This window comes from Ranitomeya imitator, chromosome 1 (assembly GCF_032444005.1).
Source record: "Ranitomeya imitator isolate aRanImi1 chromosome 1, aRanImi1.pri, whole genome shotgun sequence".
NCBI classification, from domain to species: Eukaryota; Metazoa; Chordata; class Amphibia; order Anura; family Dendrobatidae; genus Ranitomeya; species Ranitomeya imitator.
Genome location: NC_091282.1, coordinates 829,757,576 through 829,775,494, shown reverse-complemented (window position 1 = coordinate 829,775,494; position 17,919 = coordinate 829,757,576). Strand labels below are relative to the sequence as shown.

General features: G+C 47.9%; 38 pseudogenes; all 38 read right to left on the bottom strand.

The window, feature by feature from the left end:
• Positions 1 to 72: 72 nt before the first annotated feature.
• Positions 73 to 191, bottom strand: LOC138659498 (5S ribosomal RNA; annotated as a pseudogene).
• A 76-nt stretch (positions 192 to 267) lies between these two features.
• On the bottom strand, positions 268 to 386 carry LOC138659662 (5S ribosomal RNA; annotated as a pseudogene).
• An 861-nt stretch (positions 387 to 1,247) lies between these two features.
• LOC138659019 (5S ribosomal RNA) lies at positions 1,248 to 1,366 on the bottom strand (annotated as a pseudogene).
• A 1,057-nt stretch (positions 1,367 to 2,423) lies between these two features.
• LOC138658674 (5S ribosomal RNA) lies at positions 2,424 to 2,542 on the bottom strand (annotated as a pseudogene).
• A 76-nt stretch (positions 2,543 to 2,618) lies between these two features.
• On the bottom strand, positions 2,619 to 2,737 carry LOC138658673 (5S ribosomal RNA; annotated as a pseudogene).
• A 271-nt stretch (positions 2,738 to 3,008) lies between these two features.
• LOC138659497 (5S ribosomal RNA) lies at positions 3,009 to 3,127 on the bottom strand (annotated as a pseudogene).
• A 76-nt stretch (positions 3,128 to 3,203) lies between these two features.
• LOC138659661 (5S ribosomal RNA) lies at positions 3,204 to 3,322 on the bottom strand (annotated as a pseudogene).
• A 76-nt stretch (positions 3,323 to 3,398) lies between these two features.
• On the bottom strand, positions 3,399 to 3,517 carry LOC138659018 (5S ribosomal RNA; annotated as a pseudogene).
• A 518-nt stretch (positions 3,518 to 4,035) lies between these two features.
• On the bottom strand, positions 4,036 to 4,154 carry LOC138659637 (5S ribosomal RNA; annotated as a pseudogene).
• Positions 4,155 to 4,425: 271 nt separating this feature from the next.
• On the bottom strand, positions 4,426 to 4,544 carry LOC138659660 (5S ribosomal RNA; annotated as a pseudogene).
• Positions 4,545 to 5,600: 1,056 nt separating this feature from the next.
• LOC138659496 (5S ribosomal RNA) lies at positions 5,601 to 5,719 on the bottom strand (annotated as a pseudogene).
• A 662-nt stretch (positions 5,720 to 6,381) lies between these two features.
• On the bottom strand, positions 6,382 to 6,500 carry LOC138659894 (5S ribosomal RNA; annotated as a pseudogene).
• Positions 6,501 to 6,576: 76 nt separating this feature from the next.
• Positions 6,577 to 6,695, bottom strand: LOC138658722 (5S ribosomal RNA; annotated as a pseudogene).
• A 76-nt stretch (positions 6,696 to 6,771) lies between these two features.
• LOC138659495 (5S ribosomal RNA) lies at positions 6,772 to 6,890 on the bottom strand (annotated as a pseudogene).
• Positions 6,891 to 6,966: 76 nt separating this feature from the next.
• Positions 6,967 to 7,085, bottom strand: LOC138659924 (5S ribosomal RNA; annotated as a pseudogene).
• A 76-nt stretch (positions 7,086 to 7,161) lies between these two features.
• On the bottom strand, positions 7,162 to 7,280 carry LOC138659017 (5S ribosomal RNA; annotated as a pseudogene).
• An 860-nt stretch (positions 7,281 to 8,140) lies between these two features.
• LOC138659376 (5S ribosomal RNA) lies at positions 8,141 to 8,259 on the bottom strand (annotated as a pseudogene).
• A 271-nt stretch (positions 8,260 to 8,530) lies between these two features.
• On the bottom strand, positions 8,531 to 8,649 carry LOC138659015 (5S ribosomal RNA; annotated as a pseudogene).
• A 467-nt stretch (positions 8,650 to 9,116) lies between these two features.
• Positions 9,117 to 9,235, bottom strand: LOC138659375 (5S ribosomal RNA; annotated as a pseudogene).
• Positions 9,236 to 9,311: 76 nt separating this feature from the next.
• LOC138659659 (5S ribosomal RNA) lies at positions 9,312 to 9,430 on the bottom strand (annotated as a pseudogene).
• An 861-nt stretch (positions 9,431 to 10,291) lies between these two features.
• On the bottom strand, positions 10,292 to 10,410 carry LOC138658672 (5S ribosomal RNA; annotated as a pseudogene).
• Positions 10,411 to 10,486: 76 nt separating this feature from the next.
• Positions 10,487 to 10,605, bottom strand: LOC138658671 (5S ribosomal RNA; annotated as a pseudogene).
• Positions 10,606 to 10,876: 271 nt separating this feature from the next.
• LOC138659494 (5S ribosomal RNA) lies at positions 10,877 to 10,995 on the bottom strand (annotated as a pseudogene).
• Positions 10,996 to 11,071: 76 nt separating this feature from the next.
• On the bottom strand, positions 11,072 to 11,190 carry LOC138659658 (5S ribosomal RNA; annotated as a pseudogene).
• An 861-nt stretch (positions 11,191 to 12,051) lies between these two features.
• LOC138658669 (5S ribosomal RNA) lies at positions 12,052 to 12,170 on the bottom strand (annotated as a pseudogene).
• A 76-nt stretch (positions 12,171 to 12,246) lies between these two features.
• LOC138658668 (5S ribosomal RNA) lies at positions 12,247 to 12,365 on the bottom strand (annotated as a pseudogene).
• A 271-nt stretch (positions 12,366 to 12,636) lies between these two features.
• Positions 12,637 to 12,755, bottom strand: LOC138659657 (5S ribosomal RNA; annotated as a pseudogene).
• Positions 12,756 to 12,831: 76 nt separating this feature from the next.
• LOC138659014 (5S ribosomal RNA) lies at positions 12,832 to 12,950 on the bottom strand (annotated as a pseudogene).
• A 518-nt stretch (positions 12,951 to 13,468) lies between these two features.
• On the bottom strand, positions 13,469 to 13,587 carry LOC138659636 (5S ribosomal RNA; annotated as a pseudogene).
• Positions 13,588 to 13,858: 271 nt separating this feature from the next.
• Positions 13,859 to 13,977, bottom strand: LOC138659655 (5S ribosomal RNA; annotated as a pseudogene).
• Positions 13,978 to 15,033: 1,056 nt separating this feature from the next.
• Positions 15,034 to 15,152, bottom strand: LOC138659493 (5S ribosomal RNA; annotated as a pseudogene).
• Positions 15,153 to 15,423: 271 nt separating this feature from the next.
• LOC138659012 (5S ribosomal RNA) lies at positions 15,424 to 15,542 on the bottom strand (annotated as a pseudogene).
• A 272-nt stretch (positions 15,543 to 15,814) lies between these two features.
• On the bottom strand, positions 15,815 to 15,933 carry LOC138659893 (5S ribosomal RNA; annotated as a pseudogene).
• A 76-nt stretch (positions 15,934 to 16,009) lies between these two features.
• Positions 16,010 to 16,128, bottom strand: LOC138658721 (5S ribosomal RNA; annotated as a pseudogene).
• Positions 16,129 to 16,204: 76 nt separating this feature from the next.
• On the bottom strand, positions 16,205 to 16,323 carry LOC138659492 (5S ribosomal RNA; annotated as a pseudogene).
• A 76-nt stretch (positions 16,324 to 16,399) lies between these two features.
• LOC138659923 (5S ribosomal RNA) lies at positions 16,400 to 16,518 on the bottom strand (annotated as a pseudogene).
• A 76-nt stretch (positions 16,519 to 16,594) lies between these two features.
• LOC138659011 (5S ribosomal RNA) lies at positions 16,595 to 16,713 on the bottom strand (annotated as a pseudogene).
• Positions 16,714 to 17,573: 860 nt separating this feature from the next.
• LOC138659374 (5S ribosomal RNA) lies at positions 17,574 to 17,692 on the bottom strand (annotated as a pseudogene).
• Between the last annotated feature and the right edge of the window lie 227 nt (positions 17,693 to 17,919).

The window sequence follows — 17,919 nt, the reverse complement described above, 5'->3', positions numbered from 1 at the left end:
AGTTAGCACCAGTGCGGGTCTTTTCAAGCGGAAAAAAATCGTAAGGGTAAGCTTTGATAAAAACAAAAAGCACGTCAACGGTACCAGGGATTCCCAGCCAGTCTCCCATGCTGGTACTTGCCCAGCCTCAAGCTGCTTTGCATTTGCGATCTGAAGAGGGCAGGCACATTCAGCTTAGAGTGACCGTTGACAGATAGTTAGCACCAGTGCGGGTCTTTTCAAGCGGAAAAAAATCGTAAGGGTAAGCTTTGATAAAAACAAAAAGCACGTCAACGGTACCAGGGATTCCCAGCCAGTCTCCCATGCTGGTACTTGCCCAGCCTCAAGCTGCTTAGCATTTGCGATCTGACGAGAGCAGGCACATTCAGCTTAGAGTGGCCATTGACAGATAGTGAGCAACTCTGCGGGCCTTTTCAAGAGGAATAGAATCGTAAGGGTAAGCTTTGATGAAAAAAAAAGAAACGTCAATGGCACCAGGGATTCCCAGCCAGTCTCCCATGCTGGTACTTGCCCAGCCTCAAGCTGCTTTGCATTTGCGATCTGACGAGGGCAGGCACATTCAGCTTAGAGTGGCCATTAACAGACAGTTAGCACCTGTGCGGGTCTTTTCAAGCGGAAAAAATCGTAAGTGTAAGCTTTGATAAAAACAAAACAATGTGGGAACCGTGCCAGGGATTCCCTGCCAGTCTACCAAGCTGATACTTGCCCAGCCTCAAGCTACTTTGCATTTGTGATCTGACGAAGGCAGGAACATTGAGCTTAGTGCGGCCATTGATGGATTGTTAGCAACTCCGCAAGTTTTTTCAAGAGGAAGAGAATCGTAATACAAAGCTTTGATGAAAACTAAAAAGCATGTCAACGGTACCAGGAATTCCCAGCCAGTCTCCCATGCTGGTACTTGCCCAGCCTCAAGTAGCTCAGCATTTGCGATCTGACGAGGGCAGGCCCATTCAGCATAAAGAAGTAATTGACAGATAGGTCTGTAGCACAAATTTGGGTCTTTTCAAGCGGCAAAAAATCGTAAGGGTAAGCTTTGATAAAAACAAAAAGCACGTTAACGGTACCAGGGATTCCCAGCCAGTCTCCCATGCTGGTACTTGCCCAGCCTCAAGCTGCTTTGCATTTGCGATCTGACGATGGCAGGCACATTCAGCTTAGAGTGACCGTTGACAGATACTTAGCACCAGTGCGGGTCTTTTCAAGCGGAAAAAAATCGTAAGGGTAAGCTTTGATGAAAAAAAAAGAAACGTCAATGGCACCAGGGATTCCCAGCCAGTCTCCCATGCTGGTACTTGCCCAGCCTCAAGCTGCTTTGCATTTGCGATCTGACGAGGGCAGGCACATTCAGCTTAGAGTGGCCATTGACAGACAGTTAGCACCTGTGCGGGTCTTTTCAAGCGGAAAAAATCGTAAGTGTAAGCTTTGATAAAAACAAAACAATGTGGGAACCGTGCCAGGGATTCCCTGCCAGTCTACCAAGCTGATACTTGCCCAGCCTCAAGCTACTTTGCATTTGTGATCTGACGAAGGCAGGAACATTGAGCTCAGTGCGGCCATTGATGGATTGTTAGCAACTCCGCAAGTTTTTTCAAGAGGAAGAGAATCGTAATACAAAGCTTTGATGAAAACTAAAAAGCATGTCAACGGTACCAGGGATTCCCAGCCAGTCTCCCATGCTGGTATTTGCCCAGCCTCAAGCTGCTTTGCATTTGCGATCTGACGAGGGCAGGTACATTCAGCTTAGAGTGGCCATTGACAGACAGTTAGCACCTGTGCGGGTCTTTTCAAGCGGAAAAAATCGTAAGTGTAAGCTTTGATAAAAACAAAACAATGTGGGAACCGTGCCAGGGATTCCCTGCCAGTCTACCAAGCTGATACTTGCCCAGCCTCAAGCTACTTTGCATTTGTGATCTGACGAAGGCAGGAACATTGAGCTTAGTGCGGCCATTGATGGATTGTTAGCAACTCCGCAAGTTTTTTCAAGAGGAAGAGAATCGTAATACAAAGCTTTGATGAAAACTAAAAAGCATGTCAACGGTACCAGGAATTCCCAGCCAGTCTCCCATGCTGGTACTTGCCCAGCCTCAAGTAGCTCAGCATTTGCGATTTGACGAGGGCAGGCCCATTCAGAATAAAGAAGTAATTGACAGATAGGTCTGTAGCACAAATTTGGGTCTTTTCAAGCGGCAAAAAATCGTAAGGGTAAGCTTTGATAAAAACAAAAAGCACGTTAACGGTACCAGGGATTCCCAGCCAGTCTCCCATGCTGGTACTTGCCCAGCCTCAAGCTGCTTTGCATTTGCGATCTGACGAGGGCAGGCACATTCAGCTTAGAGTGACCGTTGACAGATAGTTAGCACCAGTGCGGGTCTTTTCAAGCGGAAAAATATCGTAAGGGTAAGCTTTGATAAAAACAAAAAGCACGTCAACGGTACCAGGGATTCCCAGCCAGTCTCCCATGCTGGTACTTGCCCAGCCTCAAGCTGCTTTGCATTTGCGATCTGACGAGGGCAGGCACATTCAGCTTAGAGTGACCGTTGACAGATAGTTAGCACCAGTGCGGGTCTTTTCAAGCGGAAAAAAATCGTAAGGGTAAGCTTTGATTAAAACAAAAAGCACGTCAACGGTACCAGGGATTCCCAGCCAGTCTCCCATGCTGGTACTTGCCCAGCCTCAAGCTGCTTTGCATTTGCGATCTGACGAGGGCAGGCACATTCAGCTTAGAGTGACCGTTGACAGATCGTTAGCACCAGTGCGGGTCTTTTCAAGCGGAAAAAAATCGTAAGGGTAAGCTTTGATAAAAACAAAAAGCACGTCAGCGGTACCAGGGATTCCCAGCCAGTCTCCCATGCTGGTACTTGCCCAGCCTCAAGCTGCTAAGCATTTGCGATCTGAAGAGGGCAGGCACATTCAGCTTAGAGTGACCGTTGACAGATAGTTAGCACCAGTGCGGGTCTTTTCAAGCGGAAAAAAATCGTAAGGGTAAGCTTTGATAAAAACAAAAAGCACGTCAACGGTACCAGGGATTCCCAGCCAGTCTCCCATGCTGGTACTTGCCCAGCCTCAAGCTGCTTTGCATTTGCGATCTGAAGAGGGCAGGCACATTCAGCTTAGAGTGACCGTTGACAGATAGTTAGCACCAGTGCGGGTCTTTTCAAGCGGAAAAAAATCGTAAGGGTAAGCTTTGATAAAAACAAAAAGCACGTCAACGGTACCAGGGATTCCCAGCCAGTCTCCCATGCTGGTACTTGCCCAGCCTCAAGCTGCTTAGCATTTGCGATCTGACGAGAGCAGGCACATTCAGCTTAGAGTGGCCATTGACAGATAGTGAGCAACTCTGCGGGCCTTTTCAAGAGGAATAGAATCGTAAGGGTAAGCTTTGATGAAAAAAAAAGAAACGTCAATGGCACCAGGGATTCCCAGCCAGTCTCCCATGCTGGTACTTGCCCAGCCTCAAGCTGCTTTGCATTTGCGATCTGACGAGGGCAGGCACATTCAGCTTAGAGTGGCCATTGACAGACAGTTAGCACCTGTGCGGGTCTTTTCAAGCGGAAAAAATCGTAAGTGTAAGCTTTGATAAAAACAAAACAATGTGGGAACCGTGCCAGGTATTCCCTGCCAGTCTACCAAGCTGATACTTGCCCAGCCTCAAGCTACTTTGCATTTGTGATCTGACGAAGGCAGGAACATTGAGCTTAGTGCGGCCATTGATGGATTGTTAGCAACTCCGCAAGTTTTTTCAAGAGGAAGAGAATCGTAATACAAAGCTTTGATGAAAACTAAAAAGCATGTCAACGGTACCAGGAATTCCCAGCCAGTCTCCCATGCTGGTACTTGCCCAGCCTCAAGTAGCTCAGCATTTGCGATCTGACGAGGGCAGGCCCATTCAGCATAAAGAAGTAATTGACAGATAGGTCTGTAGCACAAATTTGGGTCTTCAGCTTAGAGTGACCGTTGACAGATCGTTAGCACCAGTGCGGGTCTTTTCAAGCGGAAAAAAATCGTAAGGGTAAGCTTTGATAAAAACAAAAAGCACGTCAACGGTACCAGGGATTCCCAGCCAGTCTCCCATGCTGGTACTTGCCCAGCCTCAAGCTGCTTTGCAATTGCGATCTGACGAGGGCAGGCACATTCAGCTTAGAGTGACCGTTGACAGATAGTTAGCACCAGTGCGGGTCTTTTCAAGCGGAAAAAAATCGTAAGGGTAAGCTTTGATAAAAACAAAAAGCACGTCAACGGTACCAGGGATTCCCAGCCAGTTTCCCATGCTGGTACTTGCCCAGCCTCAAGCTGCTTTGCATTTGCGATCTGAAGAGGGCAGGCACATTCAGCTTAGAGTGACCGTTGACAGATAGTTAGCACCAGTGCGGGTCTTTTCAAGCGGAAAAAAATCGTAAGGGTAAGCTTTGATAAAAACAAAAAGCACGTCAACGGTACCAGGGATTCCCAGCCAGTCTCCCATGCTGGTACTTGCCCAGCCTCAAGCTGCTTAGCATTTGCGATCTGACGAGAGCAGGCACATTCAGCTTAGAGTGGCCATTGACAGATAGTGAGCAACTCTGCGGGCCTTTTCAAGAGGAATAGAATCGTAAGGGTAAGCTTTGATGAAAAAAAAAGAAACGTCAATGGCACCAGGGATTCCCAGCCAGTCTCCCATGCTGGTACTTGCCCAGCCTCAAGCTGCTTTGCATTTGCGATCTGACGAGGGCAGGCACATTCAGCTTAGAGTGGCCATTAACAGACAGTTAGCACCTGTGCGGGTCTTTTCAAGCGGAAAAAATCGTAAGTGTAAGCTTTGATAAAAACAAAACAATGTGGGAACCGTGCCAGGGATTCCCTGACAGTCTACCAAGCTGATACTTGCCCAGCCTCCAGCTACTTTGCATTTGTGATCTGACGAAGGCAGGAACATTGAGCTTAGTGCGGCCATTGATGGATTGTTAGCAACTCCGCAAGTTTTTTCAAGAGGAAGAGAATCGTAATACAAAGCTTTGATGAAAACTAAAAAGCATGTCAACGGTACCAGGAATTCCCAGCCAGTCTCCCATGCTGGTACTTGCCCAGCCTCAAGTAGCTCAGCATTTGCGATCTGACGAGGGCAGGCCCATTCATCATAAAGAAGTAATTGACAGATAGGTCTGTAGCACAAATTTGGGTCTTTTCAAGCGGCAAAAAATCGTAAGGGTAAGCTTTGATAAAAACAAAAAGCACGTTAACGGTACCAGGGATTCCCAGCCAGTCTCCCATGCTGGTACTTGCCCAGCCTCAAGCTGCTTTGCATTTGCGATCTGACGAGGGCAGGCACATTCAGCTTAGAGTGACCGTTGACAGATAGTTAGCACCAGTGCGGGTCTTTTCAAGCGGAAAAAAATCGTAAGGGTAAGCTTTGATAAAAACAAAAAGCACGTTAACGGTTCCAGGGATTCCCAGCCAGTCTCCCATGCTGGTACTTGCCCAGCCTCAAGCTGCTTTGCATTTGCGATCTGACGAGGGAAGGCACATTCAGCTTAGAGTGACCGTTGACAGATAGTTAGCACCAGTGCGGGTCTTTTCAAGCGGAAAAAAATCGTAAGGGTAAGCTTTGATAAAAACAAAAAGCACGTCAACGGTACCAGGGATTCCCAGCCAGTCTCCCATGCTGGTACTTGCCCAGCCTCAAGCTGCTTTGCATTTGCGATCTGAAGAGGGCAGGCACATTCAGCTTAGAGTGACCGTTGACAGATAGTTAGCACCAGTGCGGGTCTTTTCAAGCGGAAAAAAATCGTAAGGGTAAGCTTTGATAAAAACAAAAAGCACGTTAGCGGTACCAGGGATTCCCAGCCAGTCTCCCATGCTGGTACTTGCCCAGCCTCAAGCTGCTTAGCATTTGCGATCTGACGAGAGCAGGCACATTCAGCTTAGAGTGGCCATTGACAGATAGTGAGCAACTCTGCGGGCCTTTTCAAGAGGAATAGAATCGTAAGGGTAAGCTTTGATGAAAAAAAAAGAAACGTCAATGGCACCAGGGATTCCCAGCCAGTCTCCCATGCTGGTACTTGCCCAGCCTCAAGCTGCTTTGCATTTGCGATCTGACGAGGGGAGGCACATTCAGCTTAGAGTGGCCATTGACAGACAGTTAGCACCTGTGCGGGTCTTTTCAAGCGGAAAAAATCGTAAGTGTAAGCTTTGATAAAAACAAAACAATGTGGGAACCGTGCCAGGGATTCCCTGCCAGTCTACCAAGCTGATACTTGCCCAGCCTCAAGCTACTTTGCATTTGTGATCTGACGAAGGCAGGAACATTGAGCTTAGTGCGGCCATTGATGGATTGTTAGCAACTCCGCAAGTTTTTTCAAGAGGAAGAGAATCGTAATACAAAGCTTTGATGAAAACTAAAAAGCATGTCAACGGTACCAGGGATTCCCAGCGAGTCTCCCATGCTGGTACTTGCCCAGCCTCAAGCTGCTTTGCATTTGCGATCTGACGAGGGCAGGCACATTCAGCTTAGAGTGACCGTTGACAGATAGTTAGCACCAGTGCGGGTCTTTTCAAGCGGAAAAAAATCGTAAGGGTAAGCTTTGATAAAAACAAAAAGCACGTCAACGGTACCAGGGATTCCCAGCCAGTCTCCCATGCTGGTACTTGCCCAGCCTCAAGCTGCTTTGCATTTGCGATCTGACGAGGGCAGGAACATTCAGCTTAGAGTGACCGTTGACAGATAGTTAGCACCAGTGCGGGTCTTTTCAAGCGGAAAAAAATCGTAAGGGTAAGCTTTGATAAAAACAAAAAGCACGTCAACGGTACCAGGGATTCCCAGCCAGTCTCCCATGCTGGTACTTGCCCAGCCTCAAGCTGCTTTGCATTTGCGATCTGAAGAGGGCAGGCACATTCAGCTTAGAGTGACCGTTGACAGATAATTAGCACCAGTGCGGGTCTTTTCAAGCGGAAAAAAATCGTAAGGGTAAGCTTTGATAAAAACAAAAAGCACGTCAACGGTACCAGGGATTCCCAGACAGTCTCCCATGCCGGTACTTGCCCAGCCTCAAGATGCTTAGCATTTGCGATCTGACGAGAGCAGGCACATTCAGCTTAGAGTGGCCATTGACAGATAGTGAGCAACTCTGCGGGCCTTTTCAAGAGGAATAGAATCGTAAGGGTAAGCTTTGATGAAAAAAAAAGAAACGTCAATGGCACCAGGGATTCCCAGCCAGTCTCCCATGCTGGTACTTGCCCAGCCTCAAGCTGCTTTGCATTTGCGATCTGACGAGGGCAGGCACATTCAGCTTAGAGTGGCCATTGACAGACAGTTAGCACCTGTGCGGGTCTTTTCAAGCGGAAAAAATCGTAAGTGTAAGCTTTGATAAAAACAAAACAATGTGGGAACCGTGCCAGGGATTCCCTGCCAGTCTACCAAGCTGATACTTGCCCAGCCTCAAGCTACTTTGCATTTGTGATCTGACGAAGGCAGGAACATTGAGCTTAGTGCGGCCATTGATGGATTGTTAGCAACTCCGCAAGTTTTTTCAAGAGGAAGAGAATCGTAATACAAAGCTTTGATGAAAACTAAAAAGCATGTCAACGGTACCAGGAATTCCCAGCCAGTCTCCCATGCTGGTACTTGCCCAGCCTCAAGTAGCTCAGCATTTGCGATCTGACGAGGGCAGGCCCATTCAGAATAAAGAAGTAATTGACAGATAGGTCTGTAGCACAAATTTGGGTCTTTTCAAGCGGCAAAAAATCGTAAGGGTAAGCTTTGATAAAAACAAAAAGCACGTTAACGGTACCAGGGATTCCCAGCCAGTCTCCCATGCTGGTACTTGCCCAGCCTCAAGCTGCTTTGCATTAGCGATCTGACGAGGGCAGGCACATTCAGCTTAGAGTGACCGTTGACAGATAGTTAGCACCAGTGCGGGTCTTTTCAAGCGGAAAAAAATCGTAAGGGTAAGCTTTGATAAAAACAAAAAGCACGTCAACGGTACCAGGGATTCCCAGCCAGTCTCCCATGCTGTACTTGCCCAGCCTCAAGCTGCTTTGCATTTGCGATCTGACGAGGGCAGGCACATTCAGCTTAGAGTGACCGTTGACAGATAGTTAGCACCAGTGCGGGTCTTTTCAAGCGGAAAAAAATCGTAAGGGTAAGCTTTGATAAAAACAAAAAGCACGTCAACGGTACCAGGGATTCCCAGCCAGTCTCCCATGCTGGTACTTGCCCAGCCTCAAGCTGCTTTGCATTTGCGATCTGACGAGGGCAGGCACATTCAGCTTAGAGTGACCATTGACAGATCGTTAGCACCAGTGCGGGTCTTTTCAAGCGGAAAAAAATCGTAAGGGTAAGCTTTGATAAAAACAAAAAGCACGTCAGCGGTACCAGGGATTCCCAGCCAGTGTCCCATGCTGGTACTTGCCCAGCCTCAAGCTGCTTAGCATTTGCGATCTGACGAGAGCTGGCACATTCAGCTTAGAGTGGCCATTGACAGATAGTGAGCAACTCTGCGGGCCTTTTCAAGAGGAATAGAATCGTAAGGGTAAGCTTTGATGAAAAAAAAAGAAACGTCAATGGCACCAGGGATTCCCAGCCAGTCTCCCATGCTGGTACTTGCCCAGCCTCAAGCTGCTTTGCATTTGCGATCTGACGAGGGCAGGCACATTCAGCTTAGAGTGGCCATTGACAGACAGTTAGCACCTGTGCGGGTCTTTTCAAGCGGAAAAAATCGTAAGTGTAAGCTTTGATAAAAACAAAACAATGTGGGAACCGTGCCAGGGATTCCCTGCCAGTCTACCAAGCTGATACTTGCCCAGCCTCAAGCTACTTTGCATTTGTGATCTGACGAAGGCAGGAACATTGAGCTCAGTGCGGCCATTGATGGATTGTTAGCAACTCCGCAAGTTTTTTCAAGAGGAAGAGAATCGTAATACAAAGCTTTGATGAAAACTAAAAAGCATGTCAACGGTACCAGGGATTCCCAGCCAGTCTCCCATGCTGGTATTTGCCCAGCCTCAAGCTGCTTTGCATTTGCGATCTGACGAGGGCAGGCACATTCAGCTTAGAGTGACCGTTGACAGATAGTTAGCACCAGTGCGGGTCTTTTCAAGCGGAAAAAAATCGTAAGGGTAAGCTTTGATAAAAACAAAAAGCACGTCAACGGTACCAGGGATTCCCAGCCAGTCTCCCATGCTGGTACTTGCCCAGCCTCAAGCTGCTTTGCATTTGCGATCTGACGAGGGCAGGCACATTCAGCTTAGAGTGACCATTGACAGATCGTTAGTACCAGTGCGGGTCTTTTCAAGCGGAAAAAAATCGTAAGGGTAAGCTTTGATAAAAACAAAAAGCACGTCAACGGTACCAGGGATTCCCAGCCAGTCTCCCATGCTGGTACTTGCCCAGCCTCAAGCTGCTTAGCATTTGCGATCTGACGAGAGCAGGCACATTCAGCTTAGAGTGGCCATTGACAGATAGTGAGCAACTCTGCGGGCCTTTTCAAGAGGAATAGAATCGTAAGGGTAAGCTTTGATGAAAAAAAAAGAAACGTCAATGGCACCAGGGATTCCCAGCCAGTCTCCCATGCTGGTACTTGCCCAGCCTCAAGCTGCTTTAAATTTGCGATCTGACGAGGGCAGGCACATTCAGCTTAGAGTGGCCATTGACAGACAGTTAGCACCTGTGCGGGTCTTTTCAAGCGGAAAAAATCGTAAGTGTAAGCTTTGATAAAAACAAAACAATGTGGGAACCGTGCCAGGGATTCCCTGCCAGTCTACCAAGCTGATACTTGCCCAGCCTCAAGCTACTTTGCATTTGTGATCTGACGAAGGCAGGAACATTGAGCTTAGTGCGGCCATTGATGGATTGTTAGCAACTCCGCAAGTTTTTTCAAGAGGAAGAGAATCGTAATACAAAGCTTTGATGAAAACTAAAAAGCATGTCAACGGTACCAGGAATTCCCAGCCAGTCTCCCATGCTGGTACTTGCCCAGCCTCAAGTAGCTCAGCATTTGCGATTTGACGAGGGCAGGCCCATTCAGAATAAAGAAGTAATTGACAGATAGGTCTGTAGCACAAATTTGGGTCTTTTCAAGCGGCAAAAAATCGTAAGGGTAAGCTTTGATAAAAACAAAAAGCACGTTAACGGTACCAGGGATTCCCAGCCAGTCTCCCATGCTGGTACTTGCCCAGCCTCAAGCTGCTTTGCATTTGCGATCTGACGAGGGCAGGCACATTCAGCTTAGAGTGACCGTTGACAGATAGTTAGCACCAGTGCGGGTCTTTTCAAGCGGAAAAAAATCGTAAGGGTAAGCTTTGATAAAAACAAAAAGCACGTCAACGGTACCAGGGATTCCCAGCCAGTCTCCCATGCTGGTACTTGCCCAGCCTCAAGCTGCTTTGCATTTGCGATCTGACGAGGGCAGGCACATTCAGCTTAGAGTGACCGTTGACAGATAGTTAGCACCAGTGCGGGTCTTTTCAAGCGGAAAAAAATCGTAAGGGTAAGCTTTGATTAAAACAAAAAGCACGTCAACGGTACCAGGGATTCCCAGCCAGTCTCCCATGCTGGTACTTGCCCAGCCTCAAGCTGCTTTGCATTTGCGATCTGACGAGGGCAGGCACATTCAGCTTAGAGTGACCGTTGACAGATCGTTAGCACCAGTGCGGGTCTTTTCAAGCGGAAAAAAATCGTAAGGGTAAGCTTTGATAAAAACAAAAAGCACGTCAGCGGTACCAGGGATTCCCAGCCAGTCTCCCATGCTGGTACTTGCCCAGCCTCAAGCTGCTAAGCATTTGCGATCTGAAGAGGGCAGGCACATTCAGCTTAGAGTGACCGTTGACAGATAGTTAGCACCAGTGCGGGTCTTTTCAAGCGGAAAAAAATCGTAAGGGTAAGCTTTGATAAAAACAAAAAGCACGTCAACGGTACCAGGGATTCCCAGCCAGTCTCCCATGCTGGTACTTGCCCAGCCTCAAGCTGCTTTGCATTTGCGATCTGAAGAGGGCAGGCACATTCAGCTTAGAGTGACCGTTGACAGATAGTTAGCACCAGTGCGGGTCTTTTCAAGCGGAAAAAAATCGTAAGGGTAAGCTTTGATAAAAACAAAAAGCACGTCAACGGTACCAGGGATTCCCAGCCAGTCTCCCATGCTGGTACTTGCCCAGCCTCAAGCTGCTTAGCATTTGCGATCTGACGAGAGCAGGCACATTCAGCTTAGAGTGGCCATTGACAGATAGTGAGCAACTCTGCGGGCCTTTTCAAGAGGAATAGAATCGTAAGGGTAAGCTTTGATGAAAAAAAAAGAAACGTCAATGGCACCAGGGATTCCCAGCCAGTCTCCCATGCTGGTACTTGCCCAGCCTCAAGCTGCTTTGCATTTGCGATCTGACGAGGGCAGGCACATTCAGCTTAGAGTGGCCATTAACAGACAGTTAGCACCTGTGCGGGTCTTTTCAAGCGGAAAAAATCGTAAGTGTAAGCTTTGATAAAAACAAAACAATGTGGGAACCGTGCCAGGGATTCCCTGCCAGTCTACCAAGCTGATACTTGCCCAGCCTCAAGCTACTTTGCATTTGTGATCTGACGAAGGCAGGAACATTGAGCTTAGTGCGGCCATTGATGGATTGTTAGCAACTCCGCAAGTTTTTTCAAGAGGAAGAGAATCGTAATACAAAGCTTTGATGAAAACTAAAAAGCATGTCAACGGTACCAGGAATTCCCAGCCAGTCTCCCATGCTGGTACTTGCCCAGCCTCAAGTAGCTCAGCATTTGCGATCTGACGAGGGCAGGCCCATTCAGCATAAAGAAGTAATTGACAGATAGGTCTGTAGCACAAATTTGGGTCTTTTCAAGCGGCAAAAAATCGTAAGGGTAAGCTTTGATAAAAACAAAAAGCACGTTAACGGTACCAGGGATTCCCAGCCAGTCTCCCATGCTGGTACTTGCCCAGCCTCAAGCTGCTTTGCATTTGCGATCTGACGATGGCAGGCACATTCAGCTTAGAGTGACCGTTGACAGATACTTAGCACCAGTGCGGGTCTTTTCAAGCGGAAAAAAATCGTAAGGGTAAGCTTTGATAAAAACAAAAAGCACGTCAACGGTACCAGGGATTCCCAGCCAGTCTCCCATGCTGGTACTTGCCCAGCCTCAAGCTGCTTTGCATTTGCGATCTGACGAGGGCAGGCACATTCAGCTTAGAGTGACCGTTGACAGATAGTTAGCACCAGTGCGGGTCTTTTCAAGCGGAAAAAAATCGTAAGGGTAAGCTTTGATAAAAACAAAAAGCACGTCAACGGTACCAGGGATTCCCAGCCAGTCTCCCATGCTGGTACTTGCCCAGCCTCAAGCTGCTTTGCATTTGCGATCTGACGAGGGCAGGCACATTCAGCTTAGAGTGACCGTTGACAGATAGTTAGCACCAGTGCGGGTCTTTTCAAGCGGAAAAAAATCGTAAGGGTAAGCTTTAATAAAAACAAAAAGCACGTCAACGGTACCAGGGATTCCCAGCCAGTCTCCCATGCTGGTACTTGCCCAGCCTCAAGCTGCTAAGCATTTGCGATCTGAAGAGGGCAGGCACATTCAGCTTAGAGTGACCGTTGACAGATAGTTAGCACCAGTGCGGGTCTTTTCAAGCGGAAAAAAATCGTAAGGGTAAGCTTTGATAAAAACAAAAAGCACGTCAACGGTACCAGGGATTCCCAGCCAGTCTCCCATGCTGGTACTTGCCCAGCCTCAAGCTGCTTAGCATTTGCGATCTGACGAGAGCAGGCACATTCAGCTTAGAGTGGCCATTGACAGATAGTGAGCAACTCTGCGGGCCTTTTCAAGAGGAATAGAATCGTAAGGGTAAGCTTTGATGAAAAAAAAAGAAACGTCAATGGCACCAGGGATTCCCAGCCAGTCTCCCATGCTGGTACTTGCCCAGCCTCAAGCTGCTTTGCATTTGCGATCTGACGAGGGCAGGCACATTCAGCTTAGAGTGGCCATTGACAGACAGTTAGCACCTGTGCGGGTCTTTTCAAGCGGAAAAAATCGTAAGTGTAAGCTTTGATAAAAACAAAACAATGTGGGAACCGTGCCAGGTATTCCCTGCCAGTCTACCAAGCTGATACTTGCCCAGCCTCAAGCTACTTTGCATTTGTGATCTGACGAAGGCAGGAACATTGAGCTTAGTGCGGCCATTGATGGATTGTTAGCAACTCCGCAAGTTTTTTCAAGAGGAAGAGAATCGTAATACAAAGCTTTGATGAAAACTAAAAAGCATGTCAACGGTACCAGGAATTCCCAGCCAGTCTCCCATGCTGGTACTTGCCCAGCCTCAAGTAGCTCAGCATTTGCGATCTGACGAGGGCAGGCCCATTCAGCATAAAGAAGTAATTGACAGATAGGTCTGTAGCACAAATTTGGGTCTTCAGCTTAGAGTGACCGTTGACAGATCGTTAGCACCAGTGCGGGTCTTTTCAAGCGGAAAAAAATCGTAAGGGTAAGCTTTGATAAAAACAAAAAGCACGTCAACGGTACCAGGGATTCCCAGCCAGTCTCCCATGCTGGTACTTGCCCAGCCTCAAGCTGCTTTGCAATTGCGATCTGACGAGGGCAGGCACATTCAGCTTAGAGTGACCGTTGACAGATAGTTAGCACCAGTGCGGGTCTTTTCAAGCGGAAAAAAATCGTAAGGGTAAGCTTTGATAAAAACAAAAAGCACGTCAACGGTACCAGGGATTCCCAGCCAGTTTCCCATGCTGGTACTTGCCCAGCCTCAAGCTGCTTTGCATTTGCGATCTGAAGAGGGCAGGCACATTCAGCTTAGAGTGACCGTTGACAGATAGTTAGCACCAGTGCGGGTCTTTTCAAGCGGAAAAAAATCGTAAGGGTAAGCTTTGATAAAAACAAAAAGCACGTCAACGGTACCAGGGATTCCCAGCCAGTCTCCCATGCTGGTACTTGCCCAGCCTCAAGCTGCTTAGCATTTGCGATCTGACGAGAGCAGGCACATTCAGCTTAGAGTGGCCATTGACAGATAGTGAGCAACTCTGCGGGCCTTTTCAAGAGGAATAGAATCGTAAGGGTAAGCTTTGATGAAAAAAAAAGAAACGTCAATGGCACCAGGGATTCCCAGCCAGTCTCCCATGCTGGTACTTGCCCAGCCTCAAGCTGCTTTGCATTTGCGATCTGACGAGGGCAGGCACATTCAGCTTAGAGTGGCCATTAACAGACAGTTAGCACCTGTGCGGGTCTTTTCAAGCGGAAAAAATCGTAAGTGTAAGCTTTGATAAAAACAAAACAATGTGGGAACCGTGCCAGGGATTCCCTGACAGTCTACCAAGCTGATACTTGCCCAGCCTCCAGCTACTTTGCATTTGTGATCTGACGAAGGCAGGAACATTGAGCTTAGTGCGGCCATTGATGGATTGTTAGCAACTCCGCAAGTTTTTTCAAGAGGAAGAGAATCGTAATACAAAGCTTTGATGAAAACTAAAAAGCATGTCAACGGTACCAGGAATTCCCAGCCAGTCTCCCATGCTGGTACTTGCCCAGCCTCAAGTAGCTCAGCATTTGCGATCTGACGAGGGCAGGCCCATTCATCATAAAGAAGTAATTGACAGATAGGTCTGTAGCACAAATTTGGGTCTTTTCAAGCGGCAAAAAATCGTAAGGGTAAGCTTTGATAAAAACAAAAAGCACGTTAACGGTACCAGGGATTCCCAGCCAGTCTCCCATGCTGGTACTTGCCCAGCCTCAAGCTGCTTTGCATTTGCGATCTGACGAGGGCAGGCACATTCAGCTTAGAGTGACCGTTGACAGATAGTTAGCACCAGTGCGGGTCTTTTCAAGCGGAAAAAAATCGTAAGGGTAAGCTTTGATAAAAACAAAAAGCACGTTAACGGTTCCAGGGATTCCCAGCCAGTCTCCCATGCTGGTACTTGCCCAGCCTCAAGCTGCTTTGCATTTGCGATCTGACGAGGGAAGGCACATTCAGCTTAGAGTGACCGTTGACAGATAGTTAGCACCAGTGCGGGTCTTTTCAAGCGGAAAAAAATCGTAAGGGTAAGCTTTGATAAAAACAAAAAGCACGTCAACGGTACCAGGGATTCCCAGCCAGTCTCCCATGCTGGTACTTGCCCAGCCTCAAGCTGCTTTGCATTTGCGATCTGAAGAGGGCAGGCACATTCAGCTTAGAGTGACCGTTGACAGATAGTTAGCACCAGTGCGGGTCTTTTCAAGCGGAAAAAAATCGTAAGGGTAAGCTTTGATAAAAACAAAAAGCACGTTAGCGGTACCAGGGATTCCCAGCCAGTCTCCCATGCTGGTACTTGCCCAGCCTCAAGCTGCTTAGCATTTGCGATCTGACGAGAGCAGGCACATTCAGCTTAGAGTGGCCATTGACAGATAGTGAGCAACTCTGCGGGCCTTTTCAAGAGGAATAGAATCGTAAGGGTAAGCTTTGATGAAAAAAAAAGAAACGTCAATGGCACCAGGGATTCCCAGCCAGTCTCCCATGCTGGTACTTGCCCAGCCTCAAGCTGCTTTGCATTTGCGATCTGACGAGGGCAGGCACATTCAGCTTAGAGTGGCCATTGACAGACAGTTAGCACCTGTGCGGGTCTTTTCAAGCGGAAAAAATCGTAAGTGTAAGCTTTGATAAAAACAAAACAATGTGGGAACCGTGCCAGGGATTCCCTGCCAGTCTACCAAGCTGATACTTGCCCAGCCTCAAGCTACTTTGCATTTGTGATCTGACGAAGGCAGGAACATTGAGCTTAGTGCGGCCATTGATGGATTGTTAGCAACTCCGCAAGTTTTTTCAAGAGGAAGAGAATCGTAATACAAAGCTTTGATGAAAACTAAAAAGCATGTCAACGGTACCAGGGATTCCCAGCGAGTCTCCCATGCTGGTACTTGCCCAGCCTCAAGCTGCTTTGCATTTGCGATCTGACGAGGGCAGGCACATTCAGCTTAGAGTGACCGTTGACAGATAGTTAGCACCAGTGCGGGTCTTTTCAAGCGGAAAAAAATCGTAAGGGTAAGCTTTGATAAAAACAAAAAGCACGTCAACGGTACCAGGGATTCCCAGCCAGTCTCCCATGCTGGTACTTGCCCAGCCTCAAGCTGCTTTGCATTTGCGATCTGACGAGGGCAGGAACATTCAGCTTAGAGTGACCGTTGACAGATAGTTAGCACCAGTGCGGGTCTTTTCAAGCGGAAAAAAATCGTAAGGGTAAGCTTTGATAAAAACAAAAAGCACGTCAACGGTACCAGGGATTCCCAGCCAGTCTCCCATGCTGGTACTTGCCCAGCCTCAAGCTGCTTTGCATTTGCGATCTGAAGAGGGCAGGCACATTCAGCTTAGAGTGACCGTTGACAGATAATTAGCACCAGTGCGGGTCTTTTCAAGCGGAAAAAAATCGTAAGGGTAAGCTTTGATAAAAACAAAAAGCACGTCAACGGTACCAGGGATTCCCAGACAGTCTCCCATGCCGGTACTTGCCCAGCCTCAAGATGCTTAGCATTTGCGATCTGACGAGAGCAGGCACATTCAGCTTAGAGTGGCCATTGACAGATAGTGAGCAACTCTGCGGGCCTTTTCAAGAGGAATAGAATCGTAAGGGTAAGCTTTGATGAAAAAAAAAGAAACGTCAATGGCACCAGGGATTCCCAGCCAGTCTCCCATGCTGGTACTTGCCCAGCCTCAAGCTGCTTTGCATTTGCGATCTGACGAGGGCAGGCACATTCAGCTTAGAGTGGCCATTGACAGACAGTTAGCACCTGTGCGGGTCTTTTCAAGCGGAAAAAATCGTAAGTGTAAGCTTTGATAAAAACAAAACAATGTGGGAACCGTGCCAGGGATTCCCTGCCAGTCTACCAAGCTGATACTTGCCCAGCCTCAAGCTACTTTGCATTTGTGATCTGACGAAGGCAGGAACATTGAGCTTAGTGCGGCCATTGATGGATTGTTAGCAACTCCGCAAGTTTTTTCAAGAGGAAGAGAATCGTAATACAAAGCTTTGATGAAAACTAAAAAGCATGTCAACGGTACCAGGAATTCCCAGCCAGTCTCCCATGCTGGTACTTGCCCAGCCTCAAGTAGCTCAGCATTTGCGATCTGACGAGGGCAGGCCCATTCAGAATAAAGAAGTAATTGACAGATAGGTCTGTAGCACAAATTTGGGTCTTTTCAAGCGGCAAAAAATCGTAAGGGTAAGCTTTGATAAAAACAAAAAGCACGTTAACGGTACCAGGGATTCCCAGCCAGTCTCCCATGCTGGTACTTGCCCAGCCTCAAGCTGCTTTGCATTAGCGATCTGACGAGGGCAGGCACATTCAGCTTAGAGTGACCGTTGACAGATAGTTAGCACCAGTGCGGGTCTTTTCAAGCGGAAAAAAATCGTAAGGGTAAGCTTTGATAAAAACAAAAAGCACGTCAACGGTACCAGGGATTCCCAGCCAGTCTCCCATGCTGTACTTGCCCAGCCTCAAGCTGCTTTGCATTTGCGATCTGACGAGGGCAGGCACATTCAGCTTAGAGTGACCGTTGACAGATAGTTAGCACCAGTGCGGGTCTTTTCAAGCGGAAAAAAATCGTAAGGGTAAGCTTTGATAAAAACAAAAAGCACGTCAACGGTACCAGGGATTCCCAGCCAGTCTCCCATGCTGGTACTTGCCCAGCCTCAAGCTGCTTTGCATTTGCGATCTGACGAGGGCAGGCACATTCAGCTTAGAGTGACCATTGACAGATCGTTAGCACCAGTGCGGGTCTTTTCAAGCGGAAAAAAATCGTAAGGGTAAGCTTTGATAAAAACAAAAAGCACGTCAGCGGTACCAGGGATTCCCAGCCAGTGTCCCATGCTGGTACTTGCCCAGCCTCAAGCTGCTTAGCATTTGCGATCTGACGAGAGCTGGCACATTCAGCTTAGAGTGGCCATTGACAGATAGTGAGCAACTCTGCGGGCCTTTTCAAG